At 45.4% G+C, this 25229-nt stretch overlaps 1 long non-coding RNA gene across 2 annotated transcripts in view; it reads right to left on the reverse strand.

Annotated features, from left to right (window-relative positions):
- The window catches only part of LOC138915692 (uncharacterized), a 170535-nt gene that overhangs the window by 76551 nt on the left and 68755 nt on the right, over positions 1–25229 (reverse strand). For both annotated transcript variants that reach the window (XR_011421806.1, XR_011421805.1), the window contains exon 4: positions 10110–10366. This is a non-coding gene — a long non-coding RNA (uncharacterized lncRNA). The remainder of the gene's footprint in view (positions 1–10109; positions 10367–25229) is intronic.

The raw sequence follows: 25229 nt of genomic DNA on the forward strand, positions 1-25229 counted from the left end.
GTTGTACCTCTAGACACCTGTTAGATTAGCTAAAATACCAAAAAAGTGCCCATACTAAGTGCTGGTGAGGATGCAGAGCCAATGGAATTCTCATACATAGTTGGTTCAACATGGTACAGCTGCTTTGGAAAACAGTTTAGCAGTTTCTTATAAATTTATAAGCCTAAAGAAAAGAAAATTTGTGTTCCCACAAAGACCTGAATCCAAATGTTTATAGTGAATTTATTCACAATCTCCAAAAATTGGAAACAACCCAAATGTCCTTCAACTCTTCAACTAACAAATGGATAAGCAAACTGTAAAACATTCATACGATGGAATACTATTCAGTCATAAAAGGGAACAAACCACTGATACACACGGGACGGGAGTGAGTTGAAATGTGTCAGCCAAGTGAAAGACGTCAGACACCAAGGACTACATACTGTGTGGTTCCATTTATATGACATTCGTGGAAAGGCAAAAGTGGGGGTTCAGTGTCTTTGTGATGGTGCTGATTATATAACTGTTCGCTTTGTCTAAATTCATAGAACTCTATACCAAAAAGAATGACTTTTACCACATATGAATTTGTTTTTAAAGATTCACCCTGAGCTAGCATCTGTTGCCAATCTTCCTCTCTTTTTTTTTCCTCCCTAAAGCCCCAGTACATAGTTGTATATCATAGATATAATTCTTCCTAGTTCCTCTATGTGAGGCACCACCACAACATGGCTACTGACAGATGGATGGTGTGGTTCCATGCCCGGGAACCAAACCCAGGCCACCAAAGCAGAGCGTGCCCAACTTTAACCACTAGGCCATCAGGGCTGGCTCATAGGAATTTTTTTTTAAGTGAATAAATTTGTTAGAAGGGCATTTAAAGAAAATGGTGGAAAGAAGCTTCTTCTCTCAAAATGGTTTTGCCCCAATTCAATGAACATACAAGGAGACCCTTTCTCATTGCTTTAACAGACATGGACAAGCACCAGGAAGAAGCCCGTGTGTGGCCCCGGGGTCTGGGAGGACTTAGACCCCCAACTTCTGCCTTCAGATGATAACCCCTGAGCAAAGTGGGAGCAGAGAGAAAACCCAGGCAGAGCCCGGTGGCTTTCACGGGAGAGGCCCTGAGGGGTGGTGGGGCCAGGGATGTAGATATAGAGAAGGCAGGCAGGAGTGGAGCACACACATGGACAAGGGGATTGCAAAACGGGGATGGGGGCGATGCTGGATGAGACACTGGACACCACACGTGCTGGCGGGAACCCAGCAAGACTCTGGACAGCACAGCCCCCGGGATCCTGTGGCGACCCATTTGGGAGCCAGATGGAACATGAATAAATATCCGAATCTAGCCTACTTAGATCAAATGGTGAAAGAGGGTGGAGAAAGGCTTTCTCACAAAATACTCTGAAGAGCCCGTCAGGAGGAGAACTGTCAAGGAGAGGTCATAACAACCACACGGGCTGACATTTACGGGGTGCCTTCCATACACCAGGCCCTGCTTCAAGGGCTGGATATGTACTGACTCATTTAATCTGCCCACAACTCTACGAGACATTTTTATTACCCCCATTTTGCAAGTGAGAAACTAGAGGCACAGAGAGATGAAGTAATGTGCTCAGGGTCACACACGGGGTATGTGGCAGAGCCAGAGTTCGAATCCAGGCGATTGGCTCTGAGAACACCGTCTTAACCAGACCCTGAGCTGGCGTTTGACCCCGGTGATTACAACTGCATAGACGGCTGAGGTGCATTTTTCCAAGCACCTTTGTCTTCCCCCGTGTGCCCCCTGCCTGCCACACCCCAGACCCCCAGGCTTTCTCAAGTTCTGGTCTACAGCTGTGCAGCAATGCCCAGCATGTGGGTATGCAGACACACACACACACGCACACTCCAAGGTGGACACAGCCCCTCAAGGAAGCCAAGAGAATCAACAGAGTCAAACGCCACGGAAGAATCATAAGACGCTGGTTCTTAAAAATAATAAGTCTTTTCCAAAAGAGGCCGGCACGTACAAGCAGCAGTGGGAGCCAAATGACGTCTGAGCAGGGCAGCCAATAAATTAATTTCATGTGGAAAAAAACTGGGTTGGCCCCGGGTTAATAAAGTTCCTGCCGACATCCAGATCTCATTACGAAACAGCCCTCCCTGGCAAGGGTCTCCTCCGCTGAAGCTGTTTTGGATTCGAGCTTTTCCCAGGTCCCTGGTGCCTAACAAAGATTCCACATCAAATGCGGACAAGATGGATCTGTCTAGACATCCCGCTGCATGTGAGACACACGCAGCCCCTCCTCAGGCACACAGAAGCAGGCCCTGTATAAGCTCCCCCAACCTGGGCCGCTAGCAGCTGGCACGACCGGGAGGCTCCCTCTTCCTGGATGAAGATGCCTTTGCTAGTCTGACTCAGGAGTAGTATTCAGGCTTTTTGTAGGAACTGGGTATTGAGCTTCTAGAAGATTCTGAGGACTCAGTGAAAACTAAAGGAGGAAAGTTTCGTTGTAGAGCCAGCAATCCCCTGGGAGTAGTGGTGGCACATCAATGACTCATTGATGAAATGCAGACGGCTCCGAATCAGACTCTGCAATAATTCAGCCGGGCCCGAGCTGCAGTCTCCCTTTGGCGGTGCCCGATAACAGGGCTCAGCACTGACACGGCCATGTAAACAAGGAAGGGGGGTGGAGATCCAGTTAATCTCATTAATAGCAATAATATTCATCTGGCATTCCTAAATGTTTATTCAACACCTTCTCTGGGGCAGGCACTCGCTAGGAGCCGGGTGCACAGTAGTGGACGAAAGAGGTGAGTGTGCCATCCCAGTGCCAAACCCGGGCACAGCACACAAGAGGACACAGGACTGACTCCAGACTGCAGGCTGGCCCTGCCACTGGCCCATCCTCAGCCTCCACCACGGTCGCCGGGCGACAGCCACAGGGTTCAGCTGCCTTTGGAACACGGCCCAGGGCCTTTCCACTTGCGGCCCCTCCCTCCCTCTGGAAGGCCCTTCTCCCAGTCTGTGTTCAGCTGGCTGTTCACACTTCAGTTCTCAGCTCAAATATCACCTCCACAGGGGCCCACCCCAACCCCTGTGGAAACTCCGCATTCCTCCCTCCCTCCTTCCCTTGAGTTGACACTATTTATACTGTTTGTTGCCTTCACATGACATGTCAAGGCCTTGTCCATTTATTTTTACTCTCTCTCTCTCAAGCTAGATGGCCAGCAACATGGGGACAGGAAACTCACTGTCCTCTGAACCCATAAAAACCCAGTGAGCATGGAGTACCTGGCACATGGTAAGCATCCAGAAGGTATTTTAAAACTATGAAAGAAACAATAGGTTACGAGATAACCTATAAGATGGGGAGATGAATCTAAGAGGGTGGGTTGGAAAGCCCGCTCTGTAGAGGGGACGTGTAAGCCAAGATGGGAAGGAAGACGAGGCTCATGAGGTACGTGTGAAGAGAAGGTCCCAGGCAGAGGAGAAAGCACGTGCAGAGTCTCCGCGGCAGGAAAAGCCTTGTGCTGGAGGAACGGAGGGAAGAGCATCGCAGCTAAAACACACCGGGAGGCTGGAGAGGAAGGCGGGGCTGTGTTTAGGGGCCTAAACTATTCCAGACACAGCAAGAAGGCTCTGAAGGGTTTAAAGCAGTGTGGGGCATAGTCTAATTTACATTTTTCAAAGATCATTATGAGGAGAAAACCTAGATGACCTTGGGATGGCAATGACTTTTTAAATACAACACCAAAGGCACGATCCATGAAAGAAATAATTGATAAGCTGGACTTCATTAAAATTAAAAATGTCTGGTCTGTCAAAGACGCTGTCAGGAGAATGAGATGACAAGCCACAGACTGGGAGAAAATATTTGCAAAAGACACATCTGATAAAAGGCTGCTGTCCAAACTATACAAAGAACTCTCGAAACTCAACAATAAGAAAACAAACAACCTGATTTAATAATAGGCCAAAGATCTTAACAGACACCTCACCAAAAAAGCTATACAGATGGCAAATAAGCATGTGAAAAGATGCTCCACACCATATGTCATGGGGGATTCGCACATTAAAACAATGAGATTTCACTGTACACGTGATACATTAGAATGGCCAAAATCGGGAACACTGACAACACTAAATGCTGGCGAGGACGTGGAGCAACAGGAACTCTCATTCATTGCTGGTGGAAAGGCAAAAGAGCAGAGCCATTTTGGAAGACAGTTTGATTGTTTCTTACAAAAAGAAACCTCCTCTTACCGTACAATGCAGCAATTGTGCTCCTTGGTATCTATCCAAAGGAGTGAAAAACTTATGTCCACACATAGATGTTTATAGATGTTTGCAGCAGCGTTGGTCAGAATTACCAAAACTTAGAAGTAACCAAGACGACTTTCACTAGGCAAGTGAATAAACTGTGGTAAATCCGGACGATGAAATATTGTTCAGCACTAAAACATGAGCTATCAAGCCATGAAAAGACACAGAGAAACCTAAAATGCGTATTACTAAGTGAAAGAAGTCAATCTGAAAAGGCTACATACTGTGTAAATCCAACCACATGACATTCTGGAAAAGGCAGAACTATGGAGACAGTAAAAACGTCAGTGGCTGCCAGGGGTGGATTGGGAAGGAGATTACTAGGCAGAGTACAGAGGATTTTTAGGGCAATGTTAATACTCTATACGATATAATGATGGATACGTGTCATTATGATGTGGGCTTGGTGAGCCAAGGAATTGAAATAAAGATTTCTTGGACTTTCAAGGTCTGGCAGTAGTGCTCCTTTATTCAGAGACTAGCATGGAGCCAGGACCCATGGGCAGGAAAAGCTGCAGGCATGGGGACAGGACCCATGGGCAGGAAGAGCTGCAGGCATGGGGACAGGACCCACGGGCAGTAAGAGCAGCAGTCATGGGGTCAGGACCCATGGGCAGTGAAAGGCTGCAATGTGTTGAGGGTTAGAGCTAAATTTATAAGGCATAGGTACGTAACTTATTTTTACTAGACAAAGGAAAGATGACGTAAAAAGTCATTAAAATGATATCAGTGTAGGTGGGGTCTGGTTATTGTGTGGTCATATAACTTTAGATATAAATCGGGTCATATAGATCAGCACATAGGCCAGGACGCCTTGGGCTTCTCTCCCTGGGGCAGCCTTGATCTACATCAATTATACATTCGTCCAAATCCATAGGACATACACCACCAAAAGTGAACCCCAAGGTAAACCTGGGACTGTGGGTGATTATGACGTGTCGATGTAGGTTACAATGTACCATCCCGGTGAGTGATGTTGATATCGGAGGCTGTATGTGTGTAGGGATAGAAAGTATATGGGGAATCTCTGTGTCTCCCTCTCAATTTTGTTGTAAACCTAAGATCATTATGGCTATTGGGTAGAGAATAGAGTATAAGAGGACAAGAGTAGAGGTGGAGAGACAAATTAGAAACTGCAGTATTATCCAGGTGAGACATAAAGCTAGGGGGGGATGGGGCGTGCGGGGTGAGACAGTGAAATGCAAGGCAAAGATGGCCGGAAGTGGATGGATTCAGGTGAGTCTGAAGGCACACCCTGCAGGCCAGGCAAGTACGGGAACTAAGAAAAACAGCCAGCAATTGTTTCAGTGATAGGATCTGAAAATCGTTTATCTGGTAAGGGCTAGTGTCCGAAATATGTAAAGAACTCTTACAATTCAACAAAAAGACAAACAACCCCAATTAAAAAATGGGCAAAGGACTTGAACAGCCATTTCTCCAAAGAAAATACATGCAAGTATCCAACAAGCACATGAATAGATGCTTAGCCATTAGGGAAATGCAAAACAACACCATCATGAGGTGCCACTTCATAACGACTAGGGCGGCTATGATAAAAAATTGTAATTAAAAATTAAATAAACATTTTAAATTTTTTAATTTAATTTATTTAAATTAAGATTTAAAATTTTTTTAATTAAATAAAAATAATAACAATTGTTGATGAGGATACGGAGAAATTGAGGCCCTTGTACATTGCTAGTGGGAATGTAAAATGGTGCAGCCACTATGTGAAAAGGTAAACACAAAATTATCTTAAGACCCAGCAATTTCACTCCTACGTATATACCCAAAAGAATTGAAAACAGTACTCAAATACATGTACATACGTGGTCATAGCAGCACTATTCACAATAGTGAAAAGGTAAAAACAGCCCAAATATCCACGAATAACAGATGGATGGATAAACAAATTGTAACATACACATGCAATGAAATATTATTCAGCTGTGAAGATGAAGTAACAGGGCAGCCCGCTGGTGTAGTGGACAAGTTCACACGGTCCGCTTCAGCCCCCCAGGGTTCACAGGTTTGGATCCCCGGCACAGACCTAGCACTGCTCATCAGGCCACTCTGTGGCAGCATCCCACATAAAACAGAGGAAGATTGGCACAGTTGTTAGCTGAGCGACAATCTTCCTCAAGCAAAAAGAGGAAGATTGGCAACAGATGTTAGCTCAGGGCCAGTCTTCCTCACACACACAGAAAAAGGGATGAAGTGCTGATGCGTCCACAGCGTGGATGAACCTGGAATCACTATGCTCAGTGAGGAAGCCAGACATAAAAGTTCACATATTTGATTCCGTTTATATGAAATGTCCAGAGGAGGGAAATCCATAGAAACAGAACTCAGACTGGTAGTTGCTGGGGCTGGGAGGAGGGAGGAACCAGGACTGACCGCTTAGCAGGTATGGGGTTTATTTGGGAGGGTGGGAGTGTTTCGTAGCTAGATACACGTGGTGGTTGCACAACATTGTAAACGCACGAAGTGCCGCTGAATGGCTCACTTTAAAATGGTTAATTTCATGTTATGTGAATTACATCTCAATAAATTAAAAAACAAAAGAGGAATAGCAACTAGGTTTGGGGATTGAGCGATGAGGTGGGTACAGTGCCGCTTTCTGAGGAGGGGAAGACTGGGGGAAAGTATTTTGGGAGAAAGACGAAGAGTTTAAGCGTTGGACACGTTACATTGAGACGCCCACAAGTCTGAATGGAGTTCTCATGGAGGCAGTTGAAGACGCAAGTCCAGAGTTCAACTGGGGGATCTTAGCTGGAGATAAAAAATGTACCGCTGTTTATATATAAAAAGATTTTGAAACCAAGGATACAAATGAGACCAGCTGAGACAACAGTGTAGACAAGAAGAGGACCCAATATTAAGTTTCTGAGAAATTCCGACATTTAGCAGCTGGTGAAAGAAGATGCAGCAGCAAGGGAGGCAGGAAAAAACCGGATGAAGAGGAACCTTCATAAGAGAAGGAGGTGGAGACGCCACAAGGAGGGAGAAAAGGGGATTTTAAAGGGAAGAGAGAGGCCAGCTGTGTTGACGCAGAGAGGGAGAGGCAGAGAAAGATGAGACTGGAAGAGAATAACTGCCAAGTTTCCAAGTACGGCAACATGGTGGCCACTGAGAGGGGAAGGAAGAGAAGCCAGGCCCTGGGACTTAAGAAAAGAGAGTGGGAAGGAAAGGTATGTGTGGACAATTCTTTGTACGGTTTTATAAGCTTCTACTCCTTTTAAGGGGATAAAAAATAAAGAAATGCCCAGGGGAGATAGGAGGTGAAGAGCAACCCTTTAAAAACTATGGGAGATGTCACAGCCTACTTTGGGAGTATCCTGGAAGCTCCAGTCAGGAGAGGTGAGAAAGGCAGGAGAGAGGAGCTGAGTGAATGCAAATAAGCGGAGCCCTTGAGAAGTTTAGAGAGAAGGGGCAGACGACAGAGAGCGGAGGGCGTACCTGAGCCGGCAGCTTTACAGAGGGTAGCAGGTGGGAAGAGGAGGGCATTTGTGACCAAAGGCTTCCACCTTCTTGGCAAGGGACGGAGCAAGGTCCTCGTGCAGCCCCGTGTAGCGAGGAGGTTTGAGGAGGTTGGACAAGACACAGACAGTAGAGAGGAGCACAGGAAAACACGGCCGCCAGAGAAACAGCTCAATAATAATGCTGACTTCACTTTACAAGCCTCCATTGTGTTCCATGTCCACAGTAACCTCAGGGAGCAGATGGAATGGGCGTTGAAAGCCTGCTTCACAGACTAAAAAACTTCAAAGGACTAGAAGGTAAGCACAAGCTCTCCAGATTAAGCCCCGAGTTATTCTCTGTCCACGGAGTAGGCAGGCGCAGAGCCCCACTTCCCTCCAGACGATCGGCGTGGCCATTACAGCTGGTGGTGTTAAAACCGGTTCCCTAGGGGCCACGCCACGCAGCATCTGTCACCTCTGAGACAAACAGAGGGGAGAAGAACCTGAACTCCTCAAAAATGCTTCCACAAACTCAGGTCAACTTTGCCCGCTTTTTACCAACAAGTCCCCTCATCATGAGGGTGGATGCCACCCCGCAGGCCACCAGGTTCCAAACTCAGGACCGGACACCTCCCAGCCTCACTTGCCATTCTGCTCCCTGAGGTAATTGTGGAGATGCAACACGATGGAGGCTCATCCAACACTCAGAAAATCAGATCAAGGGGTTTTGTTGGGTTGTGTTTTTTAAAACTAGACAAGATTTCAAGCTCATTAAAGTCTGTTCTTGCGCTACTAGCATATGCTGGCAGCCTAGAGGTAGTGACATGCTGATGAAGGTCGTCTCCGACTTAAAAAGTTCCAGGGATGTCAGGGGGCGTGCAGATTTGGATCTGGGAACTGAAACAAGACTCGAGAAAAGAGCCAGCTCTGGGGTGGGAGGGACACGTGCCCTTTGCTCCTTCAAGTCGTTGCTCAAATGTCATTTTTTTCAAGGGGGCTCGTGTTGACCACCCAACACCACCACCCCCCAGCTTCCAGGCCCCCTCACCCTGCTCCTTTCAAATAGCACTCAGACCTTCCAACATGCTGTATAATTTGCTATTTCCTTCACGGGTGTATCCCATGTGCTTGGGAAGGTGCTCAATAAAGATCTCTTGTGTGAGTGAATGAATGAAGGAATGAATGAAATGAAACAGCTCCTTCTGTTCCACGAGCGTCTTTACTTTTGTTACGTTGGGTGTTTTTACCTGGATGGTGGTCCTGTCCTAATTGAGAAGGAGGTCCCCAAATTTTTTCTGATCACACAGACCTATCAGTAAAAACTTTGGCCATGCACTCCAATACAAGAAAAATTTATTCCCATTTTTGCTGGATTATATATATGTATTACTGTATGCATAACACATCATGCATTTTTCTAACTACCCCAAAATTTTTTAATTAGATATAAAGTAAAATTAATCTAAGAAGGTGTATTTTCTTTAAGTACCAAAACGGAGCTGCATCTTCTAGAAATAAGGCAATACTCGAAATAATAACTGAGCAGGTATCACGTGCCAAGCACGTGCACCTGTTACAGTTATGGCAACAGGCCTCCCGCACTCATGCTAAGTTCGTTAGCATCCCATTGAATGGCTGAGAAACTGAGGCACAGATAAGTTAAGGAACTTGATCTGTGTCACACTTAGTAAGTGGCAGAGTTAGGATGAAAAGCCAGGGGTCCCGACCCCACCCGCATGTGCTGCTGGATGGGACAGAGACCCCACCCTCGAGGCGATCAGTCAAAGGGAAGCAACTCGAGAATAACCCAGCACATGTTTGTTCCCAAGCCACCACTCCACCCACCACAGGGCCACAGCCAACGTGCAGCATCCCCAGCTCCACAGCCCAGAAAAGCTGTGGGCCAGTCCGGTCGGAGGCCGGATAAACACCCTGCAGCCTGAGGAATGCTCGCACAGGCCCTCCACGCCCATGCTGGCAGCACCAGAAGCCAAAACATCCTGAGACACGGACAGCAGAAGTGATCAAATTAGCAGTTGAGCTGTTCCCAAATCATCTATTCCAGAGGCGACCTTATGTCCCCGTTTGATGCGGACAGTCCCTGCTTACTTATCAGCACACCCCTCCCCCTCTCAAAATTCTGTCACATCTGCTTTCTCTCTCGGAAGTGCCCTGGTTTGGACGATAAATTACATGGTCACCCAGTCTAGACCCTGGCTCGGTGCACACCGGACGGAGCCCAAGAGCTGCTCTGACTGGCACTGCACTGCTGTGACTTCTCCTATCCGGGGAGCACCCCTCACTCCTTGCCCCCGGAGGGCGAAGCATCAGGCTTCCAGTTAGCAGCGTCTCACCCCGAGCTACCGAGGCACGCTGTGTGGAATTCACGTCTGGACGTGGATACTCTGGGCCGGCTGGACCTTCTCTGCCATAAATCACTCCACGTCAGTGGCCGGGCCTGGCCTCCAGCCCGACTCGGTCTCACCTCCGCAGGAAAACATCATCAGAGACATGACGGAAGGTTTGCTGGGAGCACCGATGCGGGCAATCAAGGCCTTGCTGTGTTAGTCAGATTCACTCGACAGACAGAACCGGGCAGCTGATTCCACACCTGGGAAAAGAAAAGGAGAGGCGGGTGATGGGTCAGCGGGGTTCCAGGTCCCCCACAATGGAAACTCCAAGCATATGGAGCTGCCTTGGCATCGTCAGGCAGCTCAGGTGTCCTTCTGAGTGTCCCTTCCCAGCCACCACGGTCCCCGCAGGCCAGCTCTTCGCTCCAGCCTCATTCCCACTGTCTGCACCTCCCCGTCACCATGCCTTTGCCACAAAGCCCGGCCTTCAAGAGACACCCCTGGGAAGAAGGTTGGAGCCTCGCCCTCCTAGGAAAGGAGAACAGTCTGGAATCCCACCCAAGTGGGCCAGCCGGGACCCAACGGTCCACAGAGCAGCACACCTGCCTGGAGGCTGGAGGTCGCCCAGCCAAATCAGAACATCAGTCCCTGTCAGAACCCCCAGCCTTTCACGAAGTGCCTGGCCCCGAGAAGGGCCCAGGACAACATGTAAGTGTTTCCTATTTTCTCCGCCTCTTGGCTGTGGTCTCCCCTGAGGCGGGGAGACAGAGGCAGTCTGGGGAGGAGCTGGGCAAATAAAGGGATTCCTGTCCCTTTCTGGGTGTGACTTTGGTGGGGGAAGGCACCACAGGGCCCAACTCGGCTCTTACAAGGGTTGACCACCCTCCTGAAAGCACAAGTCCCAACCCGGGGTAAACAGAGCTGTCCAAGGCCAAACGTTCTGTGACACAATCATTCTTAAATCTGCAGGAGACGTTTGCATCATTTAAAAAACAACAACGCTGGCCTTTGTTCTTGGTGTTGCTGCTTCCACCCCCAGCAGACTGGAAGGCTCCGCCTCTAACTGGTCCTGAGGCTGAGGGCAAGGCTGCCCCCTCCGTCAGCCTCGGTTTCCCCTGTGTACACTCAGGATGCGGCCAGGAGGACTCTGTGAGCCTAATAGGGCCTGCCCAGCGGAGACTGACCCGGCCTCCCGTCGGGGACAGCCCGTCGAATCCCACTTGGATTTGCCTCAGTTCCCCAGGACGAGCGAGGATGGTGACAACTTTCTCTGCAGCTCCTTAGAGGCGCAGACCAGGCTCATGAACCTTTCCTCTTTGGTCTTTGGAGAAAGAGCTAGCTCAGTGCCGGGCAGACCCTGGGACTCGAGGGTCAAGAACTGGGCTTCGCGGCGTTGGGGGGGGGGGGGGTGGCACCGGGCTCAGATGCCTAGTTTATCTGCGGTCCTGGCCTCCTGCTCACCAGTGAGTGTCTCCAGTGTTGGCCACTGCATCCCACCGAGCAGCGTTAAAGGAAACGGGTGACTGGTAAAGCACACTCTCCAGGAAACCCACTGGCTTCGCCCTTGACCCTGAACGAGGGGCTGGCGGTGGATGGACCCTGTGCCAGCAGTGCTCACGCCCAGCCCAGGCATCTGAGGGCAGGGCTTGGGCACTACGTAGAACCCGTCCTAGGAGGCAGGAAGGGGGCAGCGCCCAGGCACGGTGGGTTTTGTCCAGAAGCAGAGGGAGGAGGTTGGAATCAGGGAGAGCTCTGAGCGCAGACAGCCTGACCCCTCAGACCACGGACTCCTTGAGTGCCTGAATCAATCCTCCTTGCAGCAATCCCTCAGCCACCCCCAAGCCCAACACTGAGCTCTGGGAATCTCCTTCACTAAATTTTGTTTCACAAACGCTTTGGGTAACATGTGAGCCCAAAGGGGGCCCAATATCTGCGGTCTCAACTGAATTTTCAAAAGCGGAGGATGTTGCTCCCGGATTCCCGCCCAGCCCAGAGTGGACAGTAAGAGAAAGAAGAATGAAAGCATGGACAAGGTTCTGGAAAGAGAATACTTGAGGCTTGAGACTCACGGCATGATTTCTCAGAGGTAGAGGTCCCCGCCCCTCAGCGGTTCAGTCCAAAGACTAGTAGATGTGCAGGGGTGGAGGGCAAAGGGCAAACCCAGGTTTGGGGTTTCCGGGAGCAACCAGCCATCGGCCACTGGCCAGTCCCAGCCAACGGAAGACCCGGTCCTCAGGGCACACTCCGCCTGCCCTGGAGGGCACCCAGGCGCTGAAACCCTAAAACACTCACCCCACGGGCGTTAGCCAACACGGCCAACAGGTGCGTGTCACTTCTTCCCTCAAGAAGTTTAGAGACACAGAAGAAATAAACTGAAAGCAGTTATTAACATCTAACAATAGTGCTACCAATATCAAATAATAATGGTAGCTACTGATCTGCCCTGTGAGATTAAGAGATTATCTGCATTCTGTTGATAAGAAAACTTTATAAGTCATTGGATGCGAAGTATAAGTCAGCCATGTTCTAAGGGCTTGTCTGATCATCTCATGTAAACTTCATAGCATCGTTTGTGGTAGGTTCCTCTATCGAGTTCACTTTTCAAATGAGGAGACCAGAGCCCAGAGAGGTTAAGAAATTTGCTCAAGATCACACAGCTCATAGGTGGTAGAGCCCAGATTTGACCTCAAGCTGTCTGACTCAGGCTTTACCTTCTGCTGCCTCAGGCGAAGTTCAGAGAGTGTAAATGGTTTCTGGGTCATGTAGCTGCTACCCAGGGACCCAGACGGAGCCCCATGGATGAGCGCAGTGTCCACAGGGCAACCTGGGCATGGGAGCCCAGGGGTGGTGCATGGTGAGGAGCATGCTATGCCACAGCCCCAAAGGCAGGGTGTCTGCCCCCCCCCCCCCCCCCCCGTCTCGGGCCCTGCGACGTTCTCCACCGTCAGGCACTTCAGAGGCTCAGAGTCCGGAGGGGGGGCGAGGCTGGGGCGGAAGCTGCACCCTGGTGCCCATCCCAGCAGGGAGTCCAGGCCACCCACTCTGCCTTCCCCCTCGCAGCCCAGTGCAGCCCCCTCATGCAAAACCACCATCTCGGCTCTCTCTGGCTGCCCCAGCCCAGAGCTCCCGCCGCCATCGCGCTCGCCCCTCACACCTTCACAGGCCTGTGCGACGTGAATCACTTCTCTCTGTCAAGGTTATATTTCCTTCTTTTAAAAAGAGCACCTATTCTTCCTATTATTCTGAGGATGAAAAAAAGTTGCCTCTTTTTTTGGCTTAGAAGGTGGCTAAATTTTTCAATATATTCATGCAAACGAGATATTTCATCTCGTGGATTTTATCCCAGTTCTGTCTATGCACATTTTAAATAAATTAAGATGAAATAAATCCATTTTATTATATTACCCGGTGCCATCTCCATGAAATAATGCCCATATTTGTATTTCCTAAGGAATGTTGACGTGGCTAAAAATGTTGCAGCAAGTGTAATCTTTGAGGATTGTGCTGCCAGAAAAAAAATAAATCTAGGCCTTTGTTTAGAGCCTAGAGTGGCACCACTTTTGATTGAAATGGCTTGAAATATCCATCCCCCAAACATGGCCGAGGCGGTAAAGTATAGAGAATTGATCACCATTGGCTCAGAAACAAAAGTGATGTGCCTCCCTTTGTTTTCTTAACATCTGTTCTCTCCCTCCCAGCATAAACCACCCACGGAAATAAATTACACAGGCTCCCTCTTTAGGGGAGGAGAGGGGCGGGTGGGCAGTGGCCAGCCCCCCGCGACCCTGCTCCCTGCACGGCGGCCCCGCAGCCTGCAGACCCCTTCTCCTCGCTCCGCACTGGCCCTGACCGTGAACACTCCAGCGTCTCCAACTTCTTCTTCCTTCAGAAGAGGGAGGCAACGGCGTGGATCACGGAAGAAGAAGCCTCGCCCTCTGTAGCATCTTGTTTCCTTTAAAAGGCAGATGGACAAGCATAAGTGACACCTGTGAAATCAGTGTTGCTACAAAGCCCGTCTCCGAAGCCGGCTGGCACTCAGGGACAAGAAGAGCTCACTTTTGTCCACGAGATGAACTGGGATCACAGAGAACAGGTGAGACAGAACGTCAGCCCACCCTGCCAGGGGCCAGGGCCGCGCCAGATCCGCCTGCCCGGGGCCGTGGTTTTCCCAGAACTCGAAGTGTGAGGCTGAGGTGTAAACACAGCGTCAGAGAGAGTAACCGCCAGCTCCAGTCTAGAACCCGGGCCGTCTCTCTACCCTCCGCCTCCATGTCCCCTTCTCCAGCACTCCTGACGTTTCTCTCTCTCTGCTGGGTTACACTCAACATGTGTTGGTTGGATGGACAGACTAACAGACAAGCCAGCTGTACCAGCCCAGCTCTTCTAAACAACCACTCCAGGTATAGTAAACAATGACAATAACTGCTGGCTGGATACATGACAGGCAGGAGCCTCACACATCAGCACACCTGTGATACATCAGCTTTCAAGGCCAAAACAAGAGGCTAATGTGCCTGCGTGCCACAGCTAAGGGACTGGGCTCTTCCTGTGTCTGTGCTTGTGGGCATGATTCACGCGCTTTCTGGCAAAAATGAGCTGCCTCGTCAGAGCAGCCCGCCAGGCTCCCCAGCAAGAACACAAGACAAACATACAACTGCCCCCCCCGCCAATCAGGAGCCTAGTTCCCTCGTCTCCAGGGCTCCAGAACGGGCACGCGCTGTCACTTGCCAGAGAGTCACCACCAGCTGGCAAGACACAGCCAACCTTGCAGAAAAGGGTTCCCTTTGAGTGGCAGGTATTGACTTAGGTGCTAATAAGAGAAAGTGCCTCTAGGCCCTTCTGGGAGCATCCCCATGCCCACCTGGTGACAAATATCCTGAAGAGGGGGGCAGCCCTCCCTCCATTAAATGCTCCTTTCCCAGGACCTTTCCTGGGGCCGGCCTTGGGAGGCTCAGTGAGGCCTGGCAGCAAATCCCCAACCTCTGGTGCTCACAGAGCCCAGGGATGTTTTGGGCTGACTCCTCCTCCCTCCATTGCTGTTAGTGTCAATTAAGTTCAGCCTGACAGGCCACCTTTGACGAAATGCTGGAGCAACAAAGACATAAACAACGCCAAAGCCTTTGGAGTTGATATATGGTTGCATTTAATAAACATTTGTTTGCATATTTTTTATCATGCTAATGAATATAATTACTTTAATTTATGTCATCAAGCTATGATTCTGTTCTGATCTATACGTCACTTAAATGTGTGGTGTTAGCATTTTGCACACGCTGGCAATTTGAGGAAGGGGAAACATTCGCCCCTCCTCTGAGAACTTGGAGCAACCTTCCACTTTTGAATGTGCCCTTGTGGCAGCTAAACCCAGCATTGCAGCCGGAGGGCCCGGCTTAGCACCCAGGAAGGACGGACATGACTTCCCAGCCCAGAAGACCTTCTCCAAGGAGGACACGTTTCCACTCCCCAGTCATCTCCCCAAGACGAGGCCTCTGAGCACTTACCCCCAGCCCCGTGCTCAACACACAGTCATGAAAAGAAAAGTTTTAATCATATTAATGGTTTTACTGAGGATGAAAGCAAAGCACATTTTGGGACCGACCCGCTGGCATAGTGGTTGAGCTCACACGCTCCACTTCGGCGGCCCAGGGTTTGGATCCTGGCTGCAAACCTACACACCGCTTATTGAGCCATGCCGTGGTGGCATCCCACATAAAACAATGGAAGATGGGCACAGATGTTAGCTCAGGCCAGTCTTCCTCACACACAAAAAAATAGTAAAGCACATTTATTTTGGAAAATTAGAGAATACCCAGGAGATCACAAAAAGAGATTCAATGAAGATAAGAAGCTAAACTTCTCTCAAAATCCTTAGAAATCATATATATACATATAGACAGATACCTATATACATATAGATAAACTGCACTGGATACAAGAAGGGATATTCTTGGTAGACGAGAAGGCATGAGAATTTCCTGAAATATAGAGGAAGATGGGATCCAATAGAGAAAAAGACGTACTTAGAGAAGAGCCACAGCAAATGATGCAGGGGTACCAGGAAGTACCGAGCTGGGCTCCGGTGGGAGGCAGGGCTTCCCTGGAGCACCTCAGAGCATTGCTGAGAACCGCATTAGGAGAAGCCAAGTGAGCCACCCCTAACCATTTCCTGGCCATGTGCAATGTGCCAAGAAACACTGTAGACAAGCATTGGCCTGCAGGAAAGGCAATGTGCACGAGGACCTGCTGCAGAGAGGCCAGACGGTGCCCCGGTGACCTGAGCCCTCCCTCAGCAGCATGGGCCAGCCCTGGCCCCACACACAATACATGGGGGCAGGCAGCAGGAAAAGATTAAAAATTAACTGAGGCACCAGGCCTGAGATTTTGTCCCCCACCCAGAGACACATACAACTGGGGCACTGGCAAGAGGCGTTGCCCCATAACATGCAGCCCCAGATGAACAAGGGATCCCCTTCTCTGTGAACCTGAGACTCTTCTCCCTCACTCAGAGATACCACGAAGCTGGAGGGCCACTGGCAAAGGGGACCCCGCCACAACAACCATAGGGCCCAGGAAGCGCTCTCCATCTCCCACAGGCAGGGGGAGCCTGCCACACAAGCAGCCATCCTGGGAGACGCTCTTTGCCCTTGGGGAAGATGCTTTCCAGCAGGAGTCACCAGATGGCCCAGCCCGGGAAAGCTTCCCATTCAAATGGCATCAGCAAGGACCAGTGGGAGCCGCTGTTGGGGGAGATAAAACAAGCAGACCAAAATAACACCACATAGGCTCTAAAAATTAGATGTCATTGGAACCATAGCCCAGAAAAGTAGGACAGTGCCTACACGCCAACCTAAATAAGATGACTACTTGCTAAAGTGAAAATTTTAAAAGGGACCCAGAGCCCCCTTATATAATAGCCAAAATGTTTGGGGTATAATCAAAAGTCACCCATCATACCAAGAACCAGGAAAATTAGAACTTGAATGAAAAAAGACAATCCACAGATGCCAACACAAAATGAGTCAGATGTTGGAATTAACTGACAGAGATTTTAAAGCAAGCACCATAAAAGTGGTTCAATCAGCAATTATACATTCTCTTGAAACAAATGAGGAATTAGAGAAGTCCCAGTAGAGAAACTGTTGTTAGTGCTGTTGAGTCAGTTCCAGCTCCTAGTGACCCTGTGGACAGCAGAGAGGAGCCCTGCCCAGTCTTTTTGCACCATCCTCTCCTCTTCCCTCACCATATCAAACATGCTCTGCTGCTATTCGTAGAGTTTTCATGGCCAATTTTTTGGGAAGTGAGTGGCCAGATCCTTCTTCCTAGTCTGTCTTAGTCTTGCAGCTCTCCTGAAACCTGTCCACCATGGGTGACCCTGCTGGTATTTGAAATACAGACGGCATAGCTTTCAGCATCACAGCAACACGCAGCCGCCACATAGGACAATCAACAGACAGATGAGTGGTTCCCTGACTGAGAAATGAACCTGGGCCATGGTGGTGAGAGCACCAGATCCTAACCACTAGACCACCAGAGTTAGCTCAGTGAGGAAATATAATTTATTAAAAAGAACTAAGTGGAAATTATAGAACTGAAAAAGTCAATATCAGAAATAAGAAACTTGCTGAATATGCTCAATATGGAAGGGAGTTGACAGAGAATAAAATTAGTGAGCATGAGGACAGACCAAGAGAATTTGCTCAGTCTGAACAATAGGCAGAAAGTACATTGAAAAATGAACAGACTCAAGGACTTGTGGACAACAACAAAAAATGCGACATTTATATCATTGGAGTCCCAGAAGAGGAGACAGAGAGTGACGCTGAAAGAGTATTCAAAGAAATACGGCTGGAAACTTCCCATATTTGGTTAAAAATATAAACTCACAGATTCAAAAAAGTAAGCAAATCTCAAACAGGATAAACTTCCCTCCAAAAAAATTCATGCAAAGACACAATATAATTAAATTTCTGAAGTCTAAAGACAAAGGAAAATCTTAAAAGCAGGAAGAGAAAAAAACCCATCACCAAAGGAGAAAACCAAGTCAAATGACATCAGATTTCTCACCTAAAACCATGGAGGCCAGGGCCAGCCCCAGTGGCCTGGTGGTCAAGTTCGGCATGTTCTGCTTTGGCAGCCCAGATTCAGCTCCTGAGTGTGGACCTGCACCACTCGTCAGTGGCCATGCTGTGGCAATGGGTCACATATAAGATAGAGGAAGATTGATGACAGATGTTAGCTCAGGGTGAATCTTCCTCAGCAAAAAATAAAATAAAATAAAATAAAACCACGTGGGCCAGATGGAAGTGACACAACATTTTACAAGGGCTGAAAGAAAAGAACTGTCAGCTGAGAATTCCATACTTGGCAAAACTATCCTTGGAGAATGAAGGGGAAATAAAGACATTCTCAAAGAAAAACTCAAAGAACTTATCATTATCAGACCTACCCATAAAGAATAACTAAATGAAGTTCTCCAAATAGAAAGGAAACAATAAAAAAAGAAATCCCAAAATACTGAGAAGCAAGAAAAAGCAACAGAAAAGGCAGAAATGTGGATAAATGCAACAGACTCTCCTTCTCCTCATGATTTTTCTAAATCACATGTAATGATTGAAAGAAATATTATAACATCTTCTGCTATCCAAGACAATATTTTTAAGTGGGAATTACTTTAAGAGAAGACATAAATTTAAGTAAATTTTCCAGACTTTACTTAAAGTGGTAAAATGTTGATATTGGTAGATCATGATAAGTCACATGCTGGTATTGTGATATCCACAGTAACAACTAAGAAAACGATACAAAATGAGTATATACAAAGTTATATACTAAAAACACTATAAATAAATCAACATGAAATCTTTAAAAATGTTCAAGTGACCCATAGAGAGGCAAGAATGGAGAAACAGAGGAAACAAATAGAAAATAAAACAAAACAAAATGGCAGACATAAGTCCTAACATATCATTAATTATCTTAAACATAAATGACTTAAATATACCAAATAAAAGTCAGAGAGTGGAAAAGTGGATTAAAAAAATCATGGCCCAACTAATTAACAAGGAACTCATTTCAAATTTAATGACATAAGTAGATTGAAAATAAAATGATATAAAATTATATGCCATGAAAACATTAATTTCTCAAAAACAAGTGACTCTATTAATATCCAATAAAGTAGACTTCAAAGCAAAGAAAATTACTAGAGACAAAGAGGAACATTACACAATGATAAAAGAATCAATGTACTAGGAAGACTAATAATCCCAAATGTGTACACACCAAACAACAAAGTTTCAAATACAGGAAACAAAAATTGATAGACAGAAAAGAAAAAGATGAATCCACAATTATAACTGAGGACTTCAACATGCCCTCAGCAACTAACAGAAATACTGGATAGAAACTTCGCAAAGATAGAAAAGACTGAACAGCGTAATCAGCCATCACAATCTTATTGACACACATATAATACTCCACACGACAACAGCAGAACATACATGTTTTTCAAGGGCCCATAGTAATTCACCAAGATAAAGCACATCATGTAGCCATAAAACAAACCTCAACAAATATAAAGGAATTTAAATTATACATAGTATGTTTTCTGACCATAACAGGATCAAACTACAAGTCAAAAAATGAAAAAGAAAGAAGGGGGGGGAGGGAAGAAAAGAAAAGAGAAAGATAATGGGAAAATCACTAAACATTTGGAAATTAAATAACATTCTTCTAGGTAATCCATAGGTCAATGATGAAGCTTTAAAGGAAACTAGATTTTTTAAAAAAAACATAGAAGTGAATAAAAATAAAAATACAACATATCAAAATATACGAGATACAGTCAAAGCAGTGCTGGGAAGACATTTTATAGCACAAAATGCATACATTAGAACAGAGGAACAATCTCAAGTCAACAGTCTAAATTTCTGCCTCAAGAAATTAGAAAAAGAAGAGGCAGAGTGACATACGCAACATGGCAGAGTGAGCTGTTCCCTTTTTCCCTCTCCCTCTCCCTTTGAACTACAACTAAATGGAGATCATCGACCAATGGAGAATATCCACACAGCACAACAGGATGCCTGAGAGACCCATACAGCTACACATCTGAAGGTGGATGGACTGGCTCCCCGGGAAGTGGTGGAGATAGGTGAGCATTCCCCTATCCTTCCCTGGCAGCCCTGTGTGCCCACTCAAGTGTTTACCTGGCTGGCATGGGCACCCATAGTACCACTGCAGCCCCAGAAGTGAGAACGTGCCTCAGCATGTCAGCAGCCCTGAGCCCATGTGCAAACACTTTCCCAGGTGATGGGATAGCCAACCCTGCTACTGTGGTCCCAATGAGAGGCCCAGGCTTGGACCCCACAAAGAAGTCCTGCCCACCAAGCACAGTGGCTGGCGCAACTGTAAGAAGAGGCAGCAGCAGATATACACACACATGAACACTTTTCTGGGCTGCATGAGGGCTCATAGTACTGCCGAAGCCACACAAGTGGGAATGCACCTTAGCACAGCAGCAGCCCTGAGCCCATGTGCAAATGATTTCCCAGCCAGTGGGATCATCCACCACGCCCACAAAACTTCCAGCAGATAGAGTGGGATCAGAAACACAGCTCCTGCTTGCCCCCAGTGGTAGCAGGTGGAATCTGCAATCTGATACTACCACAAATGTACCGGGAAAATATTAGTTGGTCAAACACCATGAGAAACTACAGCAACAATTCAGAGCAGAAGAAGAATGACAAATCTCCAGAAACCAACCCTGAAGTCACAGAAATTTACCATCTGAATGACAGAGAATTCAAAATAGCTGTCAGAAAGAAACTCAAAAAATTACGAGAAAACTCAGAAACACAGTTCAATGAGCTCAGCAATAAAATTAATGAGAAGAAGGAATACTTCACCAAAGAGATTGAAACTAGAAAAAAGAAAAAAGGACAAGCAGAAATTCTGGATATGAAGAACATAATTAATGAAATAAAAAATAATCTGGAATCCTTAAAATATAGAGCTGACATTATGGAGGAAAAAAATTAGTGATTTAGAGGATAGAAATACTTCAAGTGGAGAAGAGAGAAGTAAGATCTTTTTTAAGTGAAGGAATTCTTCAAAAATATCCAACTCAATTAGGAAAAGGAACATAAGGATTATAGGTATTCAAGATGGAGAAGTGAGGAAGAAAGGAGCAGAGAGCTTGTTGAAAGAAACAATATCTGAGAACTTCCCAAACCTGCAAAAGGAACCAGAATTACAAACAGAACTCCAGAACCAGAAGACAACAGAACTCTGAATTACATCAATGCTGAAAGACTTTCTCAAAGGCATATAATAGTAAAACTGGCAAAAGTCAACAACAAAGAAAAAATATTAAGGGCAGCAAGGCAGAAGAAAATAACCTGCAAAGGAACCCCTATCAGGCTTTCAGCAGATTTCTTGGGAGAAACCTTAGGAGAGAATGGAATGATACATTCAAAATAATGAAAGACAAAAACTTTCAGCCAAGAATACTCTATCCAGCAAAACTATCCTTCAGATATGAGGGAGAAATAAAAGCTTTCCCAGATAAACAAAAGTTGAGAGAGTTCATCACCACTAGACCTCCCCTAAAAGAAATGATTAAGGATGCCCTCATACCTGAAACAAAAAGGCAAAGGTCTAAAAAGCTTTGAACAAGGAGATAATAGACAAAAGCAGAAAACTGAAGCTCTCCTTCAGAACACGGTAGCAAATACTCAATTATAACTTAAAAGATAAAGGGAAGGAAAGCATCAAAAGTAACTATAAACACTTCAAATTAGTCACAAACTCACAACACAATAACAGAATAACTTGTGACAACAATAATTCAGAAGGGGAAGAGGAAAGGTATGGAACATGCTTAGGCTAATGGAGATAAGAGGCTATCAGAAAATGGACTATCATTTTCAAAAGAAAGCAGCTGTTGCCATTATTATATCAGACAACTCAGACTTCAGGATTAAAAAGACAATGAGAGACAAAGAGGGGCAGTGTACAATGATAAAAGGGACTTTCCACCAAGAGGACATAATGCTCATAAATATATATTCACCTAACACAGAAGCACCAAAGTATATAAAGCAACTATTGACAGACCTAAAGGGAGAAATTAACAACAACAAAATAATGGTAGGGGACCCCAACACCCCATTTACATCAATGGATAGATCATCCAGACAGGAAATCAACAAGGAAATAGTGGGTTTAAATGAAACAATTGATCAGATGGACTTAAGAGAGGTATAGAGAGCATTCCATCCAAAAACAGCAGAACACACATTCTTCTCAAGTACACATGGAACATTCTCAAAGATAGATCATAGGTTGGGAAACAAGGGAAGCCTCAATAAATTTAAGAAGATTGAAATCATATTAAGCATCTTTTCCAACCAAAGTGCTATGAAATCAACTAAAGAAAAAAGCTAGGAAAGTCGCAAATATGTGGAGACTAAACAACACGCTACCAAAAAACCATTAGATCAATGAAGAAATCAAAGGAGAAATTTAAAAATACCTGGAGACAAATGAAAATACAACATACCAACTCTCGTGGGATGCAGCAAAAGCAGTTATAAGAGGGAAATTCATAGCAATACAGGCCTGCCTCAACAAACAAGAAAAATATCAAATAAGTAATCTTAAACTATACCTAACAGAACTAGAAAAAGAAGAACAAACAAAGCCCAAAGTGAGCAAAAGGAGGAAAATAATAAAAATTAGAGTAGAAATAAATGAAATAGAGACTAAAAAAATAGTAGAAAATATCAGTGAAACTAAGAGCTGATTCTTTGAGAAGATAAAACTGACAAACCCTCAGCCAGACTCACTAAGAAAAACAGAGAGAAGTCTCAAATAAATAAAATTTGAAATGAAAGAGGAGAAATTACAATGAATATCATAGAAACACAAAGGATTATAAGAGAATACTATGAAAAACTATATGCCCACATATTGGATAACCTAAAAGAAACAGATAAATTCTTAGATTCATACAACCTCCCAAAACCAAATGGAGAAGAAATACAGAATCTGAAGTGACCAATCACAAGTTAAGAGATCGAAACAGTAATCAAAAACTTCCCAGGAAACAAAAGTCCAGGACCAGATGGCTTCTCTGGAGAATTCTACCAAACACTCAAAGAAGATTTAATATCTATCCTTCTCAAACTATTCCAAAAGATTGAAGAAGACAGAACGTTTTCTAACTCATTCTATGAGACCAAGATTACTCTGATGCCAAAACCAGGCAAGGACAGCACAAAGAAGGAAAATTATAGACCAATATCACTGATGAACATATATGCAAAAATCCTCAACAAATTGGCAAGCTGAATACAGTGATTTATTAAAAAGATCATGCATCATGATCGAGTGGGATTTATACCAGGGACACAGGAATGATTCAACATCCACCAATCAATCAATGTGACACACCACATTAACAAAATGAAGAATAAAAATCACATGATCATCTCAACAGATCCAGAGAAAGCATTTGACAAGATCCAACATCCATTTATGATAAAAACTCTGAATAAATGGGGATAGAAGGAAAGTACCTCAAATAATAAAGGCCATATATGACAAACCCACAGTCAACATCATACTTAACAGTGAAATCTGAAAGCCATCCCTCTGAGACCAGGAACAAGACAAGAGTGCCCACTCTCACCATTTGTATTCAACATAGTACCAGAGGTTTTGGCCAGACTAATTAGGCAAGAAAAAGAAATAAAAGGAATCCAAACTGGCAATGAAGAAGTGAAACTCTCACCATTGGCAGATGACATGATTCTATATATAGAAAACCCTAGAGAAACTATTGGAAAACTGTTAGAAATAAACAAGAACTACAGCAAAGTTGCAGGGTACAAAATCAACTTACAAAAATCAGTTGCATTTCTATACACTAATAAACTAGCAGAAGGAGAAATCAAGAATACAATCCCTTGTGGCCAGACCAGTACCATAGCTAAGTTTGAGTGCTCTGCTTCGGCGGCCTGGATGTGTCGGTTTGGATCCTGGGTGCAGACCTAGCACCACTCGTCAAGTCATGCTGAGGCAGCATCCCACATAGAAGTCCTACAACTAGGAGTTACAACTATGTATTGGGGCTTTGGGGAGAAAAATTTTTAAAAAAAGAATACAATCCCATTTACAATTGCAACAAAAAGAATAAAATGAGGTGAAAGACCTATACACTGAAAACTACAAGACATTATTGAAAGAAATCAAAGAAGATATAAAGAAATGGAAAAATATTCTATGCTCATGGGTTGGAAGAATAAACAGAGTTAAAATGTCCATATTCCCTAAAGCAATCTACAGATTCAAGGCAATCCCAATCAGAATCCCAATGACATTCTTCACAGAAATAGAACAAAGAATCCTAAAACTTATATGGAACAACAAAAGAACTCGAATAGCCAAAGCAATCCTGAGAAAAAGAACAAAGCTGGAGGCATCACAATCCCTGACTTCAAAATATCCTACAAAGCTATAGTAATCAAAACAGCATGGTACTGGCACAAAGACAGACACACAGATCCATGGAACAGAATTGAATGCCCAGAAATAAAGCCGCAGATCTATGGTCAGTTAATCTTCAACAAAGGAGCCAAGAACATACAATGGAGACAGGAAATTCTCTTCAATAAATGGTATTGGGAAAACTGGACGGCCATATGCAAGAGAATGAAAGTAGACCATTATCTTTCACCATACACAAAAATTAACTCAAAATGTATTAAAGGCTTCAGTGTAAGACCTGAAACTGTAAAACTCCTAGAAGAAAATATAAGCATTATACTCTTTGACATCAGTCTTAGCAGCATCTTTTCAAATACCATGTCTACTCAAACAAGGGAAACAAAAGAAAAGATTAACAAATGGGACTAAATCAGACTAAAAATCTTCTGCAAGGCAAAGGAAACCATGAACAAAATGAAAAGACAACACGCCAACTGCGAGAAAATATTTTCAAATCATATATCCAATAAGAGGTTAATTTCCAAAATATATAAAGAACTCATACAACTGAACAACAAAAAAACAAACAACCTGATCAAAAAATGGGCAGAGGATACAAATAGGTATTTCTCCAAA

Source organism: Equus caballus, chromosome 10 (assembly GCF_041296265.1).
Source record: "Equus caballus isolate H_3958 breed thoroughbred chromosome 10, TB-T2T, whole genome shotgun sequence".
Lineage (NCBI taxonomy): Eukaryota > Metazoa > Chordata > Mammalia > Perissodactyla > Equidae > Equus > Equus caballus.